The 19,064-nt window shown below is 48.4% G+C and overlaps 1 long non-coding RNA gene across 3 annotated transcripts in view; it reads left to right on the top strand.

Moving 5' to 3' along the window:
* The window catches only part of LOC140408671 (uncharacterized), a 127,834-nt gene that overhangs the window by 63,730 nt on the left and 45,040 nt on the right, over window positions 1-19,064 (top strand). Inside the window, exons 2-3 of one of the 3 annotated variants that reach the window (XR_011940168.1) lie at window positions 8,320-8,408; window positions 10,513-10,553. The exons of 1 other annotated variant lie outside the window; for it this stretch is intronic. This is a non-coding gene — a long non-coding RNA (uncharacterized lncRNA). Of the gene's footprint in view, window positions 1-8,319; window positions 8,409-10,250; window positions 10,554-19,064 lie in introns of all 3 variants that reach the window. One more of the 3 variants, XR_011940166.1, reaches the window with a different exon arrangement.

Here is a 19,064-nt window from a genome sequence, read left to right as displayed (position 1 = left end):
ATCTGAACATTGAAGAGTTAAAACTATTGCCTGGATGATTTCCCTTTGGCAGGGATTGACTGTCACGTCTATTGGGAGGATCTGATTGATATGGCAAGGTTCATCTAAACCAGCTTTGTTATCCTTGCTACCTGTTACTGATATAAATGATGAGGACAAGAAATCAGTGTGAGGGCACTGGCACTGTGACTTTAGCAGCTTATTTATTTAGTAATAGATTTGTTTGTGTGCTATTGCGTGCTACCTTTATAATTGGAGATGGAAAAGAATTAACTTGTCTTGAGTGTATAGAAGTACTGGATTGCAATAGCTGGCAACCAGGGACTAACAACAATAAAGGTTTATTGATAATACTGAGCAGCTTACATGTTGTGTCTTCCTACGCCCAGGGGAGAACCCCCGTGCTCTAGACACTTTACCCCTTTTGTATCCGTGACATCCCAGCATCCACGTGACCATCTGGTCTATATCCTCCCCGTTGAAGTTGGGATAACCGGCAGTATCGAGGTGTAACAGTGTAAGAGAACAGTCACAAGGTGTAAACTATTCATAACATGCAAAATTGAACCGGGCTAAAAGCACATAACTATTTACATTGTGCAAAACACTGATTGGGCTGCTGCAGCTGGCGCATCGAATCTCCTGACCCCCCCCTTAATAAACAAAGTCCATTTGAAGACTACTTCATCAGATAGTCCTTGAATTTAGTTTACCCATGCACCCTGAGCATGATGATTGAGTTGTGCTTGAGATACCCTTGGATTTGTGTCCTCAGTGTGAATGGCATCAGATGTCCTTGCGGTGTACCCAATGACTGCATGGTTTGCTGTTTGGCCTCTGGGGGAACCTCCATTTCTATTGGGTACTGTAGTGGTTGATGCCGCTGGTTCAGATGCCTTCAGTACGTGATACCTGTATGTAATGAGCACCGTCTGAGGCACCCACATAGCTGTTCGGCTGTGGGACATGCCTGTCTATCAATGCCAATTTGTCGCGACCATATGTGGTCTGGATCCTGACCATTTGACCAGACTCTAAAGGGCAGAGTGTGTGAGCATTTCGATCTTAATACGCCTCTTCCTACGCCCAGGGGAGCCTCTTGGTGAGGGCACCACTCACATTGGTTTTTGACTTTCAGTTGCAGGAGCGCCATGGCAACTGGAATTGTGGTCCTAGCGTTCCTGGAGAAAATTCACTGTGCTGACGTGGCAGACCTTTTGGCACATTTTGCAGGCTGAGGAGTGCAGCATAGAAATCTGTGTGGTCTCGGTGTATTTCTCAAGTAGCCGCTTGGCTGAGCAAACCACCCATTCTACCAGGCAGTTGGACTGTGGGTAGAGTGGATTACTTATGATGTGCTCAAAGTCCCAAGTGTGCGCAAAGTTCCTGAACTCCCTGGAGACAAACTGACCAGCGTTGTTTGTCATTATCCTCTTGAGAGATGTCATGTGTGGTGAAGTGTCTCTTGAGCTTGCCTATGACCATGTTGCTCTTCATGTCTGTCAGGTGGTTGAATTCAACGCAACCAGGATACGAGTCAACGAGGACCAATGTTGTTTACCATTCCCTTCAAAAGTACCAGCTTCCGTGAGCAACCATGTGAGATACAGGAGCTCATGACGGTTGCAATGGATCTTTGGCTTGATGCAGCTTGAGCTTGTTGCATGGTTCTCACCTGGATACTTTCCTCTTTATGACCACATACATCGAGGGCCTATAATGGATTCCTTTGCCTTCCATCTAATACTTCTAGCCCTGGGTGCCCTTGGTGGAGTTGCTGAGTAAAGTACCTCTGTAAAGAGGTCGGGATGATGAATTGCTGGCCATGCATTATCAGTTTGTCTTGTATGCTCAGCACCTCTCTCATAAAGAATGTGCGGAACATGTGGGAAGCACCTTTGAGTACTCGGGTCAGTCTTTTATAATGCTGTTGTGGAGCTGCCTGCATGTGAGATCTGCCTGAAAGGCATCCTTTAATTCCTCGAAATACTGGGTTGCAATAACTGGCGACCATTCATAATACTGAGCAGCTCTTACGTGCTGTGAGTTTACCTGCACCCAGGGAAGAACTTCTGTTCATATGACCCCTTTTGCATCTGCGCCATACCAGCATCCACCTGGTCCACATTGGCTTCATTCTGAGGGGGCGGGGATAAAAATGAGTACAGGGCCCCACTAACTCGAAATCCACCACTGCTCCAGTCGTATCTTTATACTCACTGTCAGGAATCAATTGCTACCTTTTATAAATGTTCTTAGACAAGGATTTTGTGTAACAAAAAGGCTTGGATAACTTAGATCGCACACTGCTGTGGCACTGCAGTTTTTTCTTTTGGCAATGACGAGATTTCGGACAGTGTCATGATTCACTACAAAGCAAGTACCATGGGGAGCTGGAAAATTTGAAAGCAGACCTGTTCCAACTTTCTTTTTATAAATTTAGAGTACCCAATTAGTTTTTTCCTATATAAGTGGCAATTTAGGGTGGCCAATCCACCTACCCTGAACATCTTTTTGGGTTGTGGGGCTGAGACCCACGGGGAGAATGTGCAAACTCCACACAGACAGTGACCTGTGGCTGGGATTGACCCCGGGTCCTCAGCGCTGTGAGGCAGCAGTGCTAATCACTGTGCCACCGTGCTGCCCTTAGACCTGTTCCAACTTGAGAAGTCGAGGAAATTAACATAGAAACATAGACGTAGAAATATAGAAGATAGGAGCAGGAGGAGGCCATTCGTCCCTTCGAGCCTGCTCCGCCATTCGCCACGACCATGGCTGATCGTCCAACTCAGTAGCTTAATCCTGCTTTCTCTCTATAATCCTTGATCCCATTCGCCTCGAGTGCCATACCTAGCCGCCTTTGAATGTATTCAATGTCTTAGCCTCAACTACTTCCTGTGGTAATGAATTCCACAGGCTCACCAATCTTTGGGTGAGAAATGTATCCTCATCTCTGTCCTAAATGGTCTATCCCGAATCCTCAGACTGTGACCCCTGGTTCTGGACACACCCACCATCGGGAACATCCTTCCTGCATCCACCCTATCTAGTCCTGTTAGGATATTATAAGTCTCTATGAGATCCCCCCCCCTCATTTGTCTGAATTCCAGTGAAAATGATCCTAACCAAGTCAATCTCTCCTCATCCGTCAGTCCCGCCATCCCCAGAATCAGCATGGTAAACCTTCGCTGCACACCCTCGAGAGCAAGAACATCCTTCCTCAGGAAAGGAGACCAAAACTGCACACACTATTCTAGTTGTGGCCTCACCAAGGCCCTGTATAATTGCAACAACACATCCTTGCTCCTGCATTCAAAACCTCTCGCAATGAAAGCCAACATACCATTTGCCTTCTTCACCGCCTGCTGCACCTGCATGCTTACCTTCAGCAACTGATGCACAAGGAAACCCTGCACACTCCCCTCCCAATTTACAGCTATTCAGGTAGTAATCTGCCAGCTGGTTTTTGCTTCCAAAGTGAATAACCTCACATTTATAGAAATTATACTGCATCTGCCATTGATTTGTCCACTCACCCAATCTGTCCAGATCATGCTGAAGGATCACTGCATCCTCGTCACAGTTCACCCTCCCACCCAACTTGGTATCATCTGCAAACTTTGAGATGTTACATTTTGTTTCCTCGTCCAAATCATTAATATATATTGTAAATAGCTGGGGTTGCAGCACCAATCCCTGTGGCACCCCACTAGTTAGCACAACCCACTAGACTGACAATTTGAAAAGGACCCGTTAATTTCTACTCTTTGCTTCCTTTCTGCCAGCCAGTTTTCTATCCATCTCAATTCACTTCCCCTAATCCCATGCGCTTTAATCTTGCATGATAATCTCTTATGAGGGACTTTGTCAAACGCTTTCTGAAAGTCAAAATATACCACATCGACTGGCTCCCCCTTGTCAACTCTACTAGTTAGAGTTCCAGTAGATTTGTCAAGCATGATTTCCCCTTCATAAATCCATGCTGACTGTCTGATCCTGCCACTGTTTTCTAAATGCTCCACTATAAAATCCTTGATAATGGATTCGAGAATTTTCCCTACTACCGACGTTAGGCTTACTAGTCTATAATTCTCTGTTTTCTCTCTACCTCCCTTTTTGAATATTGGAGTGACATTAGCCACCCTCCAATCTGCAGGGACTTCTCCAGAGTCTGTAGAATCCTGGAAGTTGACCACCAATGCATCCACTATTTCCAGAGCCCCTTCCTTAAGTACTCTGGGATGTGCATTATCAGCCCCTGAGGATTTATCAGCCTTCAATCCCATCAATTTCCCCAGCACCATTTCTCTACTAATCTTGATCTCCCTCAATTCCTCCCTCTCTCTAAATCTTGTATTCTCCAACATTTCTGGTATCTAATTTGTGTCCTCTTTCAAAGTATGTATTCAGTTGCTCAGCCATTTCTTTGTCCCCCATTATACATTATCCCGTTTCTGTCTGTAGGGGACCTACATTCGTCTTCACCAATCTCTTTCTCTTCACGTACTGATAAAAACTCTTAGTGTTAGTCTTTATGTTCCCTGCAAGCTTACTTTCGTACTGTATTTTCCCCTTCTTAATCAGTACCTTGGTCCTTTTTTGCTGAATTCTAAACTGCTCCCAATCCTCAGACCTATTGTTTTTCTTGGCCAATCTGTATGCTTCTTCCTTGGATCGGATAGTATCTCTAATTTCCTTTGTAAGCCATGGATAGGCCCTCTTACCCATTTTGCTTTTCTGCCAGACAGGCACAGGAATAAACAATTGTTGCAATTCCTCCATGTATTCCTTGAATGTTTGCCATTGCCTATCCACTGTCATCCCTTTTAAGTAACTCTCCCCAATCTATCAAGGCCAACTCATGCCTCATATCTTCATTATTTCCTTTATTTAGATTCATCACCCTAGTCTCCGAATCAACTACTTCACTCTCCACTTTGATAAAAAATTCTATCATGTTATGGTCGCTCATCCCCAATGATCTCTCACAGCTAAATTGGTAATTATTCCCTTCTCATTACTCAGTACCCAGACTAAGATGGCCTGCCCTCTAGTTGGTTCCTCCACATATTGGTCAGGAAAACCATCCCGTATACACTCCAGGAATTCCTCCTCTACGTTACTGTGGCGAATTTGATTTGCCCAATCTATGTGCAGATTAAAATCACCCAGGATCACAGATAATTCCTCACCACATGCTAGAACGTGAACCAGCCAATTGTTTATCCCAGAATCTAGGCAGAAATGTGTGCATAGAAGCTGAAATTGATGGTAAACTGTGAAGCCCTCTGCAACATTAATCTCAGGTCCGACCCACGTATACTCAGTCAGCCTCCTGACCGGAACTGCTAGTTAGCCTTCAGGAGGGGCTAATTGCAGGGGAGGAAATTCCAGGATAACGTTTCTCTGTGGAGCCCAAAAAATAACACTTGCTCCTCATAGCTCACAGTGAGTCTTTCTTGACTGGATTTTACTGGGGAAGAAGCCATACAAGAGATGATTACATTGCAATCCATGGGAAGGCAGCAGTATCACACTGGCCATTTTAACTTTCACCTGCCTGCATGTGGGATAGTGTAATATCAGCTCTCTAGACTTTGATGATAATAAAAAGTCTCTGGAAAAGACTTTTAAAGTATGAGGTGTGACGTGTAATATTTAATGGGTTGCTACATGAATAAATCAATATTAAATTTCTGTTTGATATATTGTATGATTGTAATATCTTAGACTAATCAAAAATGTAAGAGATCCACTATGAGACAATATGATTAATTAAACCATACAAATTCAACCAATTTTCATTCACCACGTTCGTTCCTTGTTTTGTTCCTTCTTTCCCTTTGCTGGTGCCTCATCATACATGTTCTGAACCTTATCTGCCCAACTGCCACTCCCTTCTAGATCAATCCAACTGTTCCAGTTCTGTCTGTACTTGTTTCCTGATGCACCCACTTCCCACCCCTCTCGCATGCTGAATATTCCAGCTCTACTTGCTTTCATTATTAGAAACTCTATTCCATCCTCCTTCACAGTATCCTTTGAAGGCAGTGCAGCTTCACATCCTTCTCGTTCCCATTCTCTTGCTCTGAAAATTGTCTTGACAGTTGTAGTAGTCTGACTTGCACTTAAGGGATGATTAATCACTAGAAATGTTGAACTGAATTTTGCGTGCTCCATGGTTTTGGCATGAAGGCACATAGAATAAGGCAAGTTCCCACCCCACCAACTTCCCATCCACGCTTGAGCTCACCCACCTAACACAATGAGTGAGCGACACCATAATCGGCAACCCTCCTGCCATATTTAAATAAATAATCATTGAATCATCCAGGGTCAAGACTTGTTAACATAGAAAATAGAAGCAGGGGGAGGCCACTCAGTCCTTTGTCCTGCTCCACTAATTGACCCCAATAATATACTGCCTGTACCATGCAGTTGATGTGAGCAGTCGGCTTGAAAGGGCAGGCCATTTTTGTCAAAAAAATGTGTTTAAAGGGCAGGAACAGGCATCCTATATTTGGGGCATGTCCATTGTGCATCATGATCAGCCCTTCTCAGGTAGTACCATCCCTTTCCACCTACCTACTTGTTCTCCAAAACCCACCAAGCATAACCCATGCCCCTGTCCCTAAGATAGCAAAATGCTCCCCACCCAAAACCCTGTACTTGACTAACTTCAAATCTTTTGGCCTTCATCTTGGGGCTGGTTACAGTCTTGGGAGTGCCCACTAAGGAAATTGTGGCATTGCTGGAGCTCCTGGCAAACTCCCGAGGGGGGTGAACCTCCCCCACCCCCATCCCCCTCCCTATAATATGTAGCCCGTTATTGCAAAATGTTGATATCGCTGTTGGGAGTCAGCGTTGTTGTGCCTAAATCACAGTGTGTCTTAACCCATATACAGTGGACAAATGACTACAAGTCTGTTTCATGAAACAATACAATATTTATTTACTTGCACACAGTTGTTAGAGTTATTCAATCACACACTCATACAGCATAGGTTAAATTACAAAGCAAATTCGCACATGACCTTAACTTAACGTCAGAGTTACTGACAAGTACCAGACAGATATTGCCCTTTATCTGTGACCCGCAGTCTTGCAGTTCTCAATGGTTGGTCTTTCGTCTGGTCTATTCCTGGCTCTGGCCTTCCTTCTGCTGGTGGCGTGGATGGTCTTCCTCGTTGGCCGGTGAAGGTCACCATTGGTGGTTGCTGCTGCAGAGAGACATCGAGGGGTTACACAGCACCTTTTATCCCTGGGGATTTTGCGTCCTTTTGGGCGTCCCAGATGGGCTACCAATCATTCGATCAGGGGCATGTCCTTACCGGCCATGTCTGTAAGTGTCCAGGGCCCGTGGGTCCTTCCAGATAAGGAAAGTGGCCGCCGTTGAGTCTGCCACTTTGATGAAATTAACATACAAGTCCTATTGTCCCGGGATGACCTGGCAATGGCCTTTTTCCTGTGTATTTGCAAGAGTCTGGGCTGCAGCGTTTAATGTTTATTCTGAGCTGCAGTCTGCTTGTCCTCGATGTTGGCCACTTTTCCCAGCACCCTTGCTGGATGCCATTTTAGCGTGATAACTGGATAATCAATGGGCCAAATGGCCTCCTTCTGCACTGTAGGGTTTAACTAAATTAAGAAACATAATCTTGAAATAATGAGCACAGATTACAACCCAGTACGTCATGATGTAACTAAAGTAGCCGTGCACAACACATAGATATTTTTGCTTTGTCATGAATTATATGAGTGTTACAGGATCTTATGGGCATATTTTTGTGAAAATAAATTTCGGTAGACTTGATTGTCTAACTCTGTATGTATTTTATGGTTTAGAGATTTTTTAAATCCCCAGATTGGCAGGAAACCTCTGAGAAGAATGTTCCAAACCTTTTCACCCAGAGGGTGGTGGGCGTCTGGAATTCGCTGCCTACAATGGTGGTGGAGGCTGAAATGCTCAACCCATTTAAAAGGTCAAATAAAAGCAACAAACTGCAGATACTGGAAATCTGAAATAAGAACAGAAAAATCTAGATACACTGAGGGGGGAAAGAGCGAGAAAGAGTTACTGTTTCAGATATAAATCACCCTTCCACAGAGGTTCTGGAGAAGGATCATTTAGATCCAAAACGTTAACTCTGTTTCTCTCCACAGATGCTGCCAGACCTGCTGAGTTTGTCCAGAACTTTCTGTTTTTATTTAATTTATGTGGTGCCTGGATTTCCATCTAAAGTGTTATAAGTTGCAAGGATGTGGATCAGGAAGGTTTGGATTGAAATGAGTGGATAGTTTCTTTTTTCTATTTTTTGGTAGGCATAGACTTGATGGGCCATGCAGCTCATAATGTTGCCCTGCCATAGAACCACGGCAAGCAGTCCAACTCAACACCCAAGGCAACCACGGTAAGCAGATCAGCTCAACACCTGAGGCAGCCACTGCGAGCAGCTCCATCATACACCCTCACCAGTGTGGACTAACACAGGCACGGAGCAGCATAGTTGCACATAGGATTTGAATGTTGCACTCATCTTGAAGCAAAGTGAGGGTGGATAGCTGGACAACATTTATATCTGATTGTCATTTAGACTGGTTTAATTTCCTGCTGGCCTGGCACATAATTGGGAGGGAAACGCAATTTTGGCAGATTGTGTTTTTAAAAAAATATATTTTTATTAAGGTATCTGAAAGTTTTTTATAAGTACCGTGGACATTGCCTTCGCAAAACCCTCTAAGCTTCGGGCAGGCCCTAAACATGTGGCCATGATTTGCTGGGCTTCCCTCGCACACCTATCCTTACCCGAAAAACTTGCTCATCCTAGCCACTGTCATGTGTGCTCGGTAGATTACCTTAAATTGTATCAGGCTAAGCCTGGCACATGATGAGGATGTATTAACCCTGCTTAGGGCATCCGCCCACAGACCCGTCTCTATCTCTCCTCCTAGCTCGTCCTTTCACTTGCCCTTAAGCTCCTCCACTGGCGTTTCCTCCGCCTCCAAAAGCTCCTGGTAAATATCCGATACCTTCCCCTCTCCCACCCAGGTACTGGAGACTACTCTATCCTGTATTCCCCGTGGCGGCAACAGCAGAAAGACAGGAATCTGCTTTCTAATGGATGTCACACACCTACAAATACCTAAACCCATTCCATGCTGGCAATTCAAATTTATCCTCCAGGGTTTTCAAGCTGGGAAGCTCCCGTTTATAAATAGATCCCCATCCTTCTAATTCCTGCCCTTTGCCATCTCTGGAACCCACCATCCAGCCTACCCGTACAAACTGATGATTATTATAAATCGGGGTCCAAACCGATGCTCCCTGCACTCTCATGTCTCCTCCATTTCCCCCAGATTCTCAGAGCCTCCACCACCACCGGACTGGTGTGGTTTTACCCGCCCACACAAAGCCCGAAATAACCTTATTCACCCGCTTGAAAAAGGCCTTTGGGATGAAGATGGGGAGGCAGAAATCTGGGGAGGACCATCATTTTCATGGTCTGTACCCTCCCCGCCGGTGATAGCGGGAGCATGTCCCATCTCTGAAAGTCCCCTTTCATTTGTTCTACCAGCCGGGATAGGTTTAACTTGTGCAGTGCCTCCCATTCTTGGGCCACCTCGATTCCCAGATACCAAAGCTATTTCCTACCACTCTACGCGGCAGGTCTCCCAGTCTCTTCTCCTGTCCTCTTGCCTGGATCACAAACATCTCGCTCTTCCCCATGTTCAATTTATACCCCCAAAAATTGCCAAATTCTGCCAGGATTCGGATTACTTCCCCCATCTCCTCCAACGGGTCTGAAATATACAAGAGCAGGTCATCTGCGTAAAGCAAGACCCGGTGCTCCACCCCCCCACCGAACCAGCCCTTTCCAGTTGCTAGAGGCTCTTAACGCCATGGCCAATGGCTCTATGGCCAGAGAAAACAGTAACGGGGAGAGGGGGCACCCTTGCCTCGTCCCTCGGTGCAGTTTAAAATACCCCAACTGTAGTGATCTCTATGTGTGCATGTACTCAAGGGGTTAATGTATAATCAGTAGCACCACATGATCACTAGAGGGCTGGAACAACAAGGGTGTAAAAGGCAGCCACATTGGGTCTCTCTCACTCTCTCTCTTGGGTGCACTGTGATCAAAGCAACAGCAGACTAGTTCAGATGGCCAGTGGAGTTACGTATAGTTACCATAGTTAGATCTTGTTATCACTAGTATCAAAGTTAAAGTAAAGAACTCATGTAAATATTGTTGTAGGTTTGTAGTAACAAACCTTTTGTTACTACTGGAAGAGTTTGAATCTTCTTCATCGGGATTCAGAATACCTCATCACTAACCAAGGATTGAGTAGCACATGTTGCCTACCACACAGGTAACAAAACATGGTACCAATCGAGTGGCTTTAACAGAACTAGTTAGATAAGGTTAGACAAAAAGAAAAGATTGGACATTCGATTGTGGAAGACTTCGCAGCAAATGGATCCTCGACGACTAACTATGGGACTCATTGGACCTCTAGGGCAGCTGGAAACAAGTTATGACTGGAAAAGATTTGAACAGGTATTCCAAATATTTATCGCAGTTAATGATTTAAGCACGGTCTCTAATGCAATGAAAATAGCACTACTCTCAATAGCAGGGCATGAAGCTAGAGAAATCTATAATTGCTTTAATTACTTAGAAGGTAAAGACGACACCAAAATAGAAGTAATACTCAAAAAAATTGATGAACACTGTAAGAGTCAGTCTGGTGAGATGCTGGAAAGATTTAACAATTGTCATAAATGCTAGAGAAATGGAGGGCACATCACTGATTTTATTACAAATCTCAAGTTAATACCACAAGGCTGTGATTAAGCTGATTTCAGAGACACTGATAATGAAGCAATTAATTTCTGGACTATCTGGCAAAAATTTGAGGGAAGAACTATCACAAGATAAGTATCTAACTCTAGAAATCGCTATACAAAAATGCCTTGCTGATGAACAAAAACAAAATCAATACTTTGAGTCTCTACAAACACAGAATCATTGTCTAGAAAACAAAAATGGTAAAAGAGGCACCAATACTCACCACGAGGCGAAGGTAGGCCTGCAAATACAGAAAACGGCAGTTTTGATTGGCAGCCATCTTGAGGAAGATGCGCAGTTGTGCAACAAGCGCACAGTAAAGGAAACTCGAATTGCGCATGTGCATTCGATTCCTACGCATGACGTCACGAGTGTCATGACATCAGAGGACCCGGACCGCGCGCACTTAAAAGGGAAATGCATGAAATGGAACAAAAAGAAATTTAAAGCTGCCAAACCCAATTTTCTTACCTCAAAAGACAGACAAATACCCAAACTTACACCAGCAGTTGAAAACAACTTTCACAACACCCTGCAACAAGCAGTCTGCACCAATTGACGCTGTTGGGGGCGGAGACTCCCTTCTCGCTTGCTTCATTAAATGGCCTCACCAGCAGTGGGCTCAATAACTCTTAAAACTTCTTATAGAATTCCACCGGGTAGCCGTCAGGCCCCGGGGCCTTGCCCGACTGCATGCCCTTCAGCCCCTCGATTATTTCCTCAATCTCAATTGGGGCTCCCAGCCCTTCCACCAGATCCTCATCTACCCTCGGAAACCTCAACTGATCCAAAAACTGCCTCAACCCCTCCACCCCAGCTGGGGATTCCGTCTAATATAATTCACTATAAAAGTCCTTAAACACCTCATTCACCCCCACTGGGTCCAGGACCGTATTACCGTCGCTACTCTTTACTTTCCCTATCTCCCTGGCTGCCTCTCTTTTCCTGAGCTAACACTCTGCTTGCCTTTTTCCTGTACTCATAAATCACCCCCTTGCCTTCTTCAATTGTTCCACCGCTTTCCCTGTAGTCAACAGCCCAAACTCTGCCTGTAACCTCCGCCGCTGCCTCTTTAGCCCCGTGTCCGGGGCCTCCGAGTATCTCCTGTCCACCTGGATTATATCCTCCACTAACCTATGCCTCTCAGCCCGTTCCGCCTTTTCTCTGTGGGCCCGCATCGATATTAATTCCCCTCTGACCACTGCCTTCAAAGTTTCCCAAACCGTGCAGAGACCTCCCCTGTATCATTTGTTTCCAGGTAGTTCTGGATGAACTTGTTTCATAGAATTTACAGTGCAGAAGGAGGCCATTCGGCCCATCGAGTCTGTACCGGCTCTGGCAAAGAACACCCTACCCAAGCCCACACCACCCTTTCCCCATAACCCAATAACCCCACTCAACCAACACTAAGGGCAATTTTGGACACTAAGGGCAATTTAGCATGGCCAATCCACCTAACCTGCACATCTTTGGACTGTGGGAGGAAACCGGAGCACCCGGAGGAAACCCACGCACACACTGGGAGAACGTGCAGACTCCGCACAGACAGTGACCCAGCCGGGAATCGAACCTGGGACCCTGGAGCTGTGAAGCAATTGCGCTAACCGCTATGCTCCCGTGCTGTTAACCCGCCCACAGATCACATCATCCGCCAGCAGCCCCACATCCAGTCTCCACAGCGGGCATTGCCCTCTCTCCACACTAACCCGTAGATCCACCCAATGTGGCGCATGATCTGACACTGTGATTGCTGAGTACTCAGTATCCACCACCCCGGTATTAGTACCCTGCTCAGAACAAAAAAGTCGATGCGAGAGTATATCTTGTGGACATGTGAGAAAAAAGAAAACTCCTTCGCCCTTAGTCATGGAAACCTCCATGGGTCTACTCCCCTCTTCCCCCCCCCAACCCCCCACCCCCAATCTGTTCCATAAACCGCTTCAATTCCTTTGCCGCGGCCGGCCTCCTCCCTCACCTGGATTTTGACCGGTCCAATTCTGGATCAATGACTGTGTTAAAATCTCCTCCCCTAATCAGGTTATGTGACTATTAAGTCTGGGATCTTACCTAACACCCGCCTCATAAATTCCACATTGTCCCAATCGGAGCATATATGTTCACGAGTGCCACCCACACCCCCTCCAGCTTCCACTCACCATTATGTACCTACCCCCCCTTGTCTGACATGATTCTCCCTGCCTCGAATGCCACTCGTTTATTGATCAAGGTCGCTAACCCCCTGGTCTTTTTCCAGCCCTGAGTGGAATACTTGGCCAACTCACCCCTTTTTCAATCTCGTCTCGTCTATAACCTTTAGGTGTGTCTCTTGTACCATTGCCACGTCCGCGTTCAGCCCTCTCAAATGTGCAAACACGCGAGCCCTCTTGACCGGCCCATTCAACCCTCTGACGTTCCATGTAATCAGCCTGGTCGGGCGGGCTCCCCCCCACTGTTGACTCGCCATCACCTTTTTTAGGCCAGCCTCTAGGGCGCGCCCTCCACCTCCTTGAGCCCCCCTCGGACATTCGCCATTCCCGACCTCCCATTTGTCCCCTAGTAACAGTTCCTTCCCATGTCAGCAAAGCAGCTCCCCTCTCCCTCCCCCCCCCCGCCCTAGCAACAGCACTTGAAATCCAACCCCCCCAAGTCAAGCTCCAGCTTAACACCTGCTCGCCCCCCATGTACTTTCGTGAGTCAGCTGACCCTTGCTGACTTGATAGCTCCCGCCCATGGCACCAAGCAGTCTGTCTCCCCATTGTTCTCTCCCTTCTCCCCCCACTTGGACAAACATATTAAAAACATCACATTCCCCAGTAAACAAACAGCAGAAAAAAGTGAAAAAACAGCCACTTTAGAAAGAAAACACCCAAAAACAGAACGAGCCCCAAAGACCACCCCCACTCTAACCAGCTCCCTGCAAGACAAAGTTAACTTTAGCCATCAAAACAGCCCCTTATTACACATAACACTACATATACTTATACAGCCCAGCACAACAAATCGCCACCACAGTACTCTCCAACGTTTCAGTGTCTTTTAGTTCGCCTCCAGCCTTTTTTCTTTAATAAAAGTCCATATTTCATCTGGTGTTTCGAAGTAGAAGTCCCGCTCCTCATGTGTGACCCACAGACGGCTGGTACAACATCCCGAACTTCACCCCCTTCTTAAAGAGGGCCGTTTTTGCCCGATTATCCCAGCTCGCCTCTTGGCCAAATCCTCGCCGAGGTCCTGATAAATGCGCAGCTCACAATTCTCCCACTTGCTGCTCCGTTCCTTCTTGGTCCACCGCAGAACGTGTTCCTTGTCTAGGAATCGGTGTATACGTACCACCATTGCTCTCGGTGGCTTGTTCGCTTGGGGCTTCTTTGCGAGCGCTGTGTGTGCTCTATCCATTTCCAGGGGACGAGGGAACGCCTCAGCCCCCATCAACTTCTCCAACATGTCCGTCACATAAGCCCTCGCATCCGATCCCTCACTGCCTTCAGGGGGGCCGACAATTCTAAGATTCTGCCTCCTGGACCTGTTCTCCAGGTCCTCCAGCTTCTCCTGCATTCTTTTCTGGCAGTCGTTCTGTCATGATACCCACATTAGCATATCATGGTGCAGTCACACACACGCTGATGGACAGGTAGTTGGACCAACCAACACACACACAACATCGCAGCCAATCACCAGTGAGAGCACATGCACTATAAAACAGGGAACACCACAGTTCCCGCTCATTCTACCAGGAGATAGCTCAGAGCACAGAGCTCACAGCATGCCACTCAGACATACACCATGTGCTGAGTGCCTCACCAAGATAGTGAAAGGGCTGGGTCCACAGGTTAGCTGGTGAAGCACGAACCTCAGCCAGCAGCTATTAGTTGTTATTGTACAAGACAATGAAACAGAGTTGGACCATCTACAACAGTGTTGGTTCATTTGTGTATCGGAACACCCAACATAACATGATACCAGGACTGGAAAATAGCCAGCGACTGTGAGACATACCTGCATCTCTTCAGAAATCCGCCATCCTGCTCCATGGAAAACATCAGCCCGCCGCAGCCACTCCGAATCGCTGAAAATCTTGGTGTCAATTGGAAGCTGTTTAAACAGTGCTTCCAACTCTTCCTAGAAGCCACAGACAGGGAGAATGCATCGGACACCAGGAAGATCCCCCTCCTCCTCTCCACGGCGGGGCAACACGCCATCCACATCTACAACTCCCTGGCATTTGCGGAAGGCGAGGACAAGACGAAATACAAAACGGTCCTTCTAAAGTTTGAGGAACACTTCAGCGTCGAAGTGAATGAGAGCTTCGAGAGGTACCTCTTCCAGCAGCGCCTGCAGGGTAAGGATGAGCCTTTTCAATCTTATTTGACACACTTCCGTATCCTCACGCAGTCCTACGGCTATGAGGCCACCTCCGACTCCATGATTCGGGATCAGATAGTTTTTGGGGTCACCACGGACACCCTACGCCAGCAGCTCCTCAAAATAAAGCGCCTCACCCTAGCCACCGCCATCGAAACCTGCGCCCTCCACGAAAACGCGACCAGCCGGTACTCTGGCTGAATCAGCACGGCAGGGGTCCTACGAGGCCGAGCGGGTCCAGTCGATCGAGTTCCTCCCGGCCCGCGGCCTGGATGAGGGCGGCCATTTCACATGCTTTCCGAGGCCTCCCGCGCTTGTATGCGCCAAAAGAGGGGACGCCGATGCAGAGGGACGGGATGCGCAGGTGCGCTTTATGCAGGACCGCACATGCGCGGTGGCGCAACGAACGCCATGACGTCATGACGTGCGGTACCTGTGGATCTACACACTTAAAGCAGCAATGTCCGGCCAAAACGCGACAATGCCTCCGCTGTGGCAGGATGGGCCACTACGCTGCCTGCTGTCGAGCAGCTCAACCTGCCAACTCCGCAATTCCGCCAGCCTCGCACGGACGTGTGTGCCATTCAGCCCCCATACACTGAGTCATATCCTGACAACATGCAGACATGTGATAGCGACGACTGGGAACCCTTCCGCGTTGCGGTAATAAACAAGAACCGGATGTCCCCAAGTCAGAACCACCAGCCGATGCCAGTGCACAGCATTGATCCGGGCGATGAGTGGTGTGCTACCCTAACGGTCAACCAATCACCGATCATATTTCGCTTGGATACTGGTGCCTCCACCAATCTCCTTGCATGGTCATCCTTCCAGACCTTAAAGGTTAAACCGCCGATTCTGCCATCCCACTGTCAGCTGGTTGACTATAACGGAAACTTTATCCCGGCCACGGGGTCCTGCCAGCTCAAGGTTACACACAACTCGCATAAAGCCACATTGTCTTTTGAAATAGTTGGATCCTCGAAGGACTCTCTGTTAGGCGCACAGGCATGCAAGATCCTCCACCTCGTTCACCGGGTACACACTCTGTCTCCAGAAGGCACGTCCGATTTCCCGGATGCAGAGTTTAGGGCGCAGCTCCACTCACTCCTCGCGCACAACCAGGAGGTTTTCGAGGGCATGAGCACACTGCCCTACACTTACAGAATACGGCTCAAACCGGACGCCACCCAGGTCATTCACGCACCTCATAGAGTCCCAGCACCACTCAAAGACCGCCTCAAGCAGCACCTGCAGGACCAAGGAGTGCTTTCCCGGGTCACGGAGCCAACGCCATGGGTCAGCTCCATGGTGTGCGTCAAGAAGCCATCCGGCGAGCTCCGGATCTGCATCGACCCAAAAGACCTGAACAACAACATTATGAGGGAACACTACCCCATACCCAAACGAGAAGAAATCACGAGCAAAATGGCTCGGGCAAAGATATTCACCAAGCTTGATGCCTCGAAGGGTTTTTGGCAGGTTCAACTGGATCAGTCCAGCAGGAAGCTGTGCACTTTCAACACTCCATTTGTCAGATACTGCTACAATAGAACGCCGTTTGGCATCATCTCGACCTCCGAGGTGTTCTATTGCATCAAGGAACAGATGGTGGAGGGAATCGAAGGGGTACGCGTCTATGTAGACGACGTTATCATCTGGTCCACCACACCACAGGAGCACATCAGTCGTCTCCAGCGTGTCTTTGCACGAATACGAGATCAGGGCCTGCGCCTCAACCGAGCCAAGTGCTCTTTTGGCCAGACAGAGCTAAAGTTTTTGGGGTACCACATCTCCCGGTCAGGGGTGCGGCCGGATGCCGACAAAGTGGCAGCCATCGCAGCCATGCAGCAGCCGGCAGACAAGGCAGTATTGCGCTTTCTCGGGATGGTCAACTTCCTGGGGAAGTTTATTCTCAGCCTTGCCTCGCACACAATGGCTCTTCGCCACCTGGTCAAGAAGACAACGGAATTCCAGTGGCTGCCTGCACACCAGAGTGAATGGGAGGAGCTCAAGGTCAAGCTCACCACCGCCCCGGTATTGGCGTTTTTCGATACCACTCGGGACACAAAGATCTCGACTGACGCCAGCCAGTCCGGCATTGGGGCGGTACTCCTGCAACGGGACGACACCGCATCATGGGCCCCAGTCGCCTATGCCTCGCGGGCCATGACCCCCACAGAACAGCGCTATGCTCCGATTGAAAAGGAGTGCCTAAGCTTGTTGACCGGCATCGACAAATTCCACGATTATGTGTATGGTCTTCCGCAGTTCACTGTGGAGACCGACCATCGCCCCCTGGTCGGCATCATTCAGAAGGACCTCAACGATATGACCCCTCGTCTCCAGCGTATTCTGCTCAAGCTCCGGAGGTATGACTTCCAACTTGTCTACACCCCGGGAAAGGACCTCACCATCGCAGATGCCCTGCCCGGGGCAGTGAACACACCGCCCGAATCAGAGGGGTTCGTTTGTCAGGTCGACGCACAAGTAGCCTTCACATCGGCCAATCTGCAGGTCTGGCCCACATTCGCCGTGAGACTGCGGCTGACCCCCTTCTACAATGTGTAGTGCGCCACATGACGGAAGGGTGGCTCAAGGGGCAGTGCCTACAATTCTACAATGTCCGGGACAATTTGGCCGTCATTGATGGTGTCCTCCTGAAGTTGGACCGGATTGTGATCCCACACAGCATACACCGGCTTGTCCTCGAACAACTGCACGAAGGCCATCTCGGAGTTGAGAAATGCAGGCGGAGGGCCTGAGAAGCCGGGCATCAGCGACGACATCGCTAACATGGTGCTCAACTGCCCCACCTGCCAAAGGTTTCAGCCGGCGCAACCCCTTGAGACACTTCAGCCCCATGAGTTGGTCACGTCCCCCTGGGCAAAGGTGGGTGTGGACCTCTTTCATGCGCTCGGCAGGGACTACGTCATTCTGATTGACTATTTTTCAAATTATCCGGAGGTCATACGCCTGCACGACATGACATCATCAGCATGTCATCCAAGCATGCAAAGAAACCTTCGCTCGCCATGGAATTCCGCCCACCGTCATGTCTGACAACGGGCCTTGTTTTGCGAGCCAAGAATGGTCTTCTTTTGCCACTTCATACAACTTCACACACGTGACATCCAGTCCTTTGCATCCCCAGTCGAATGGCAAGGCGGAAAAGGGCGTCCACATCGTGAAGTGGCTCCTCTGCAAGGCTGTTGATTCCGGATCTGACTTCTGTCTAGCCCTGCTGGCCTATCGCTCGGCCCCACTGTCCACGGGTCTCTCGCCGGCCCAGCTGTTGATGGGTCGCACCCTCAGGACCACTGTGCCGTCCATTCATGTTCCTGAACCCGACCATGCTCCAGTACTGCAAAGGATGCAACAACAGCGTGCTCAGCAGAAGGTGGCACATGATGCTCGGGCAACTGATCTTCCTGCCATGGCGCCTGGAGGCAACGTCCGCATACACCTACCGGAGGGTGGCTGGTCGGCAACCGCCAAGGTTCCTCCGCCACGTGGCTCCCCGCTCGTTCCTGGTTCACATGCCTGATGGCTCCATTCGCCGACGTAATCGGCGGGCCCTTAGGCTGCTTCCGTGCTCGCTACGAGATCATGCACCGGTGCCACGCCCTCCTGTTGTCCCTGATGTCGACTTCGTTGAGCTTCCTGCCACTCTGCCTATTCCTCTCTCGCCGTGGCCAGGCCCATTCCTCAGCCGGTGGATCCTGACCCACCCTTGAGGCGGTCAACCCGAATTCGTCGCCCACCTGATAGACTTGACTTATGAGCCTGTTAGCACATTGGACTCCCTGAATTGTTTTACAGTACTGTTAATGTGTTTCTTTCTTGTCGTTCCAGATGTTC

The sequence above is a fragment of the Scyliorhinus torazame genome, chromosome 3, assembly GCF_047496885.1.
Source record: "Scyliorhinus torazame isolate Kashiwa2021f chromosome 3, sScyTor2.1, whole genome shotgun sequence".
In the NCBI taxonomy this organism is placed as follows: domain Eukaryota; kingdom Metazoa; phylum Chordata; class Chondrichthyes; order Carcharhiniformes; family Scyliorhinidae; genus Scyliorhinus; species Scyliorhinus torazame.
Note: the sequence above shows the minus strand (reverse complement) of the source record. Positions and strands in the feature narration are given on the sequence as shown.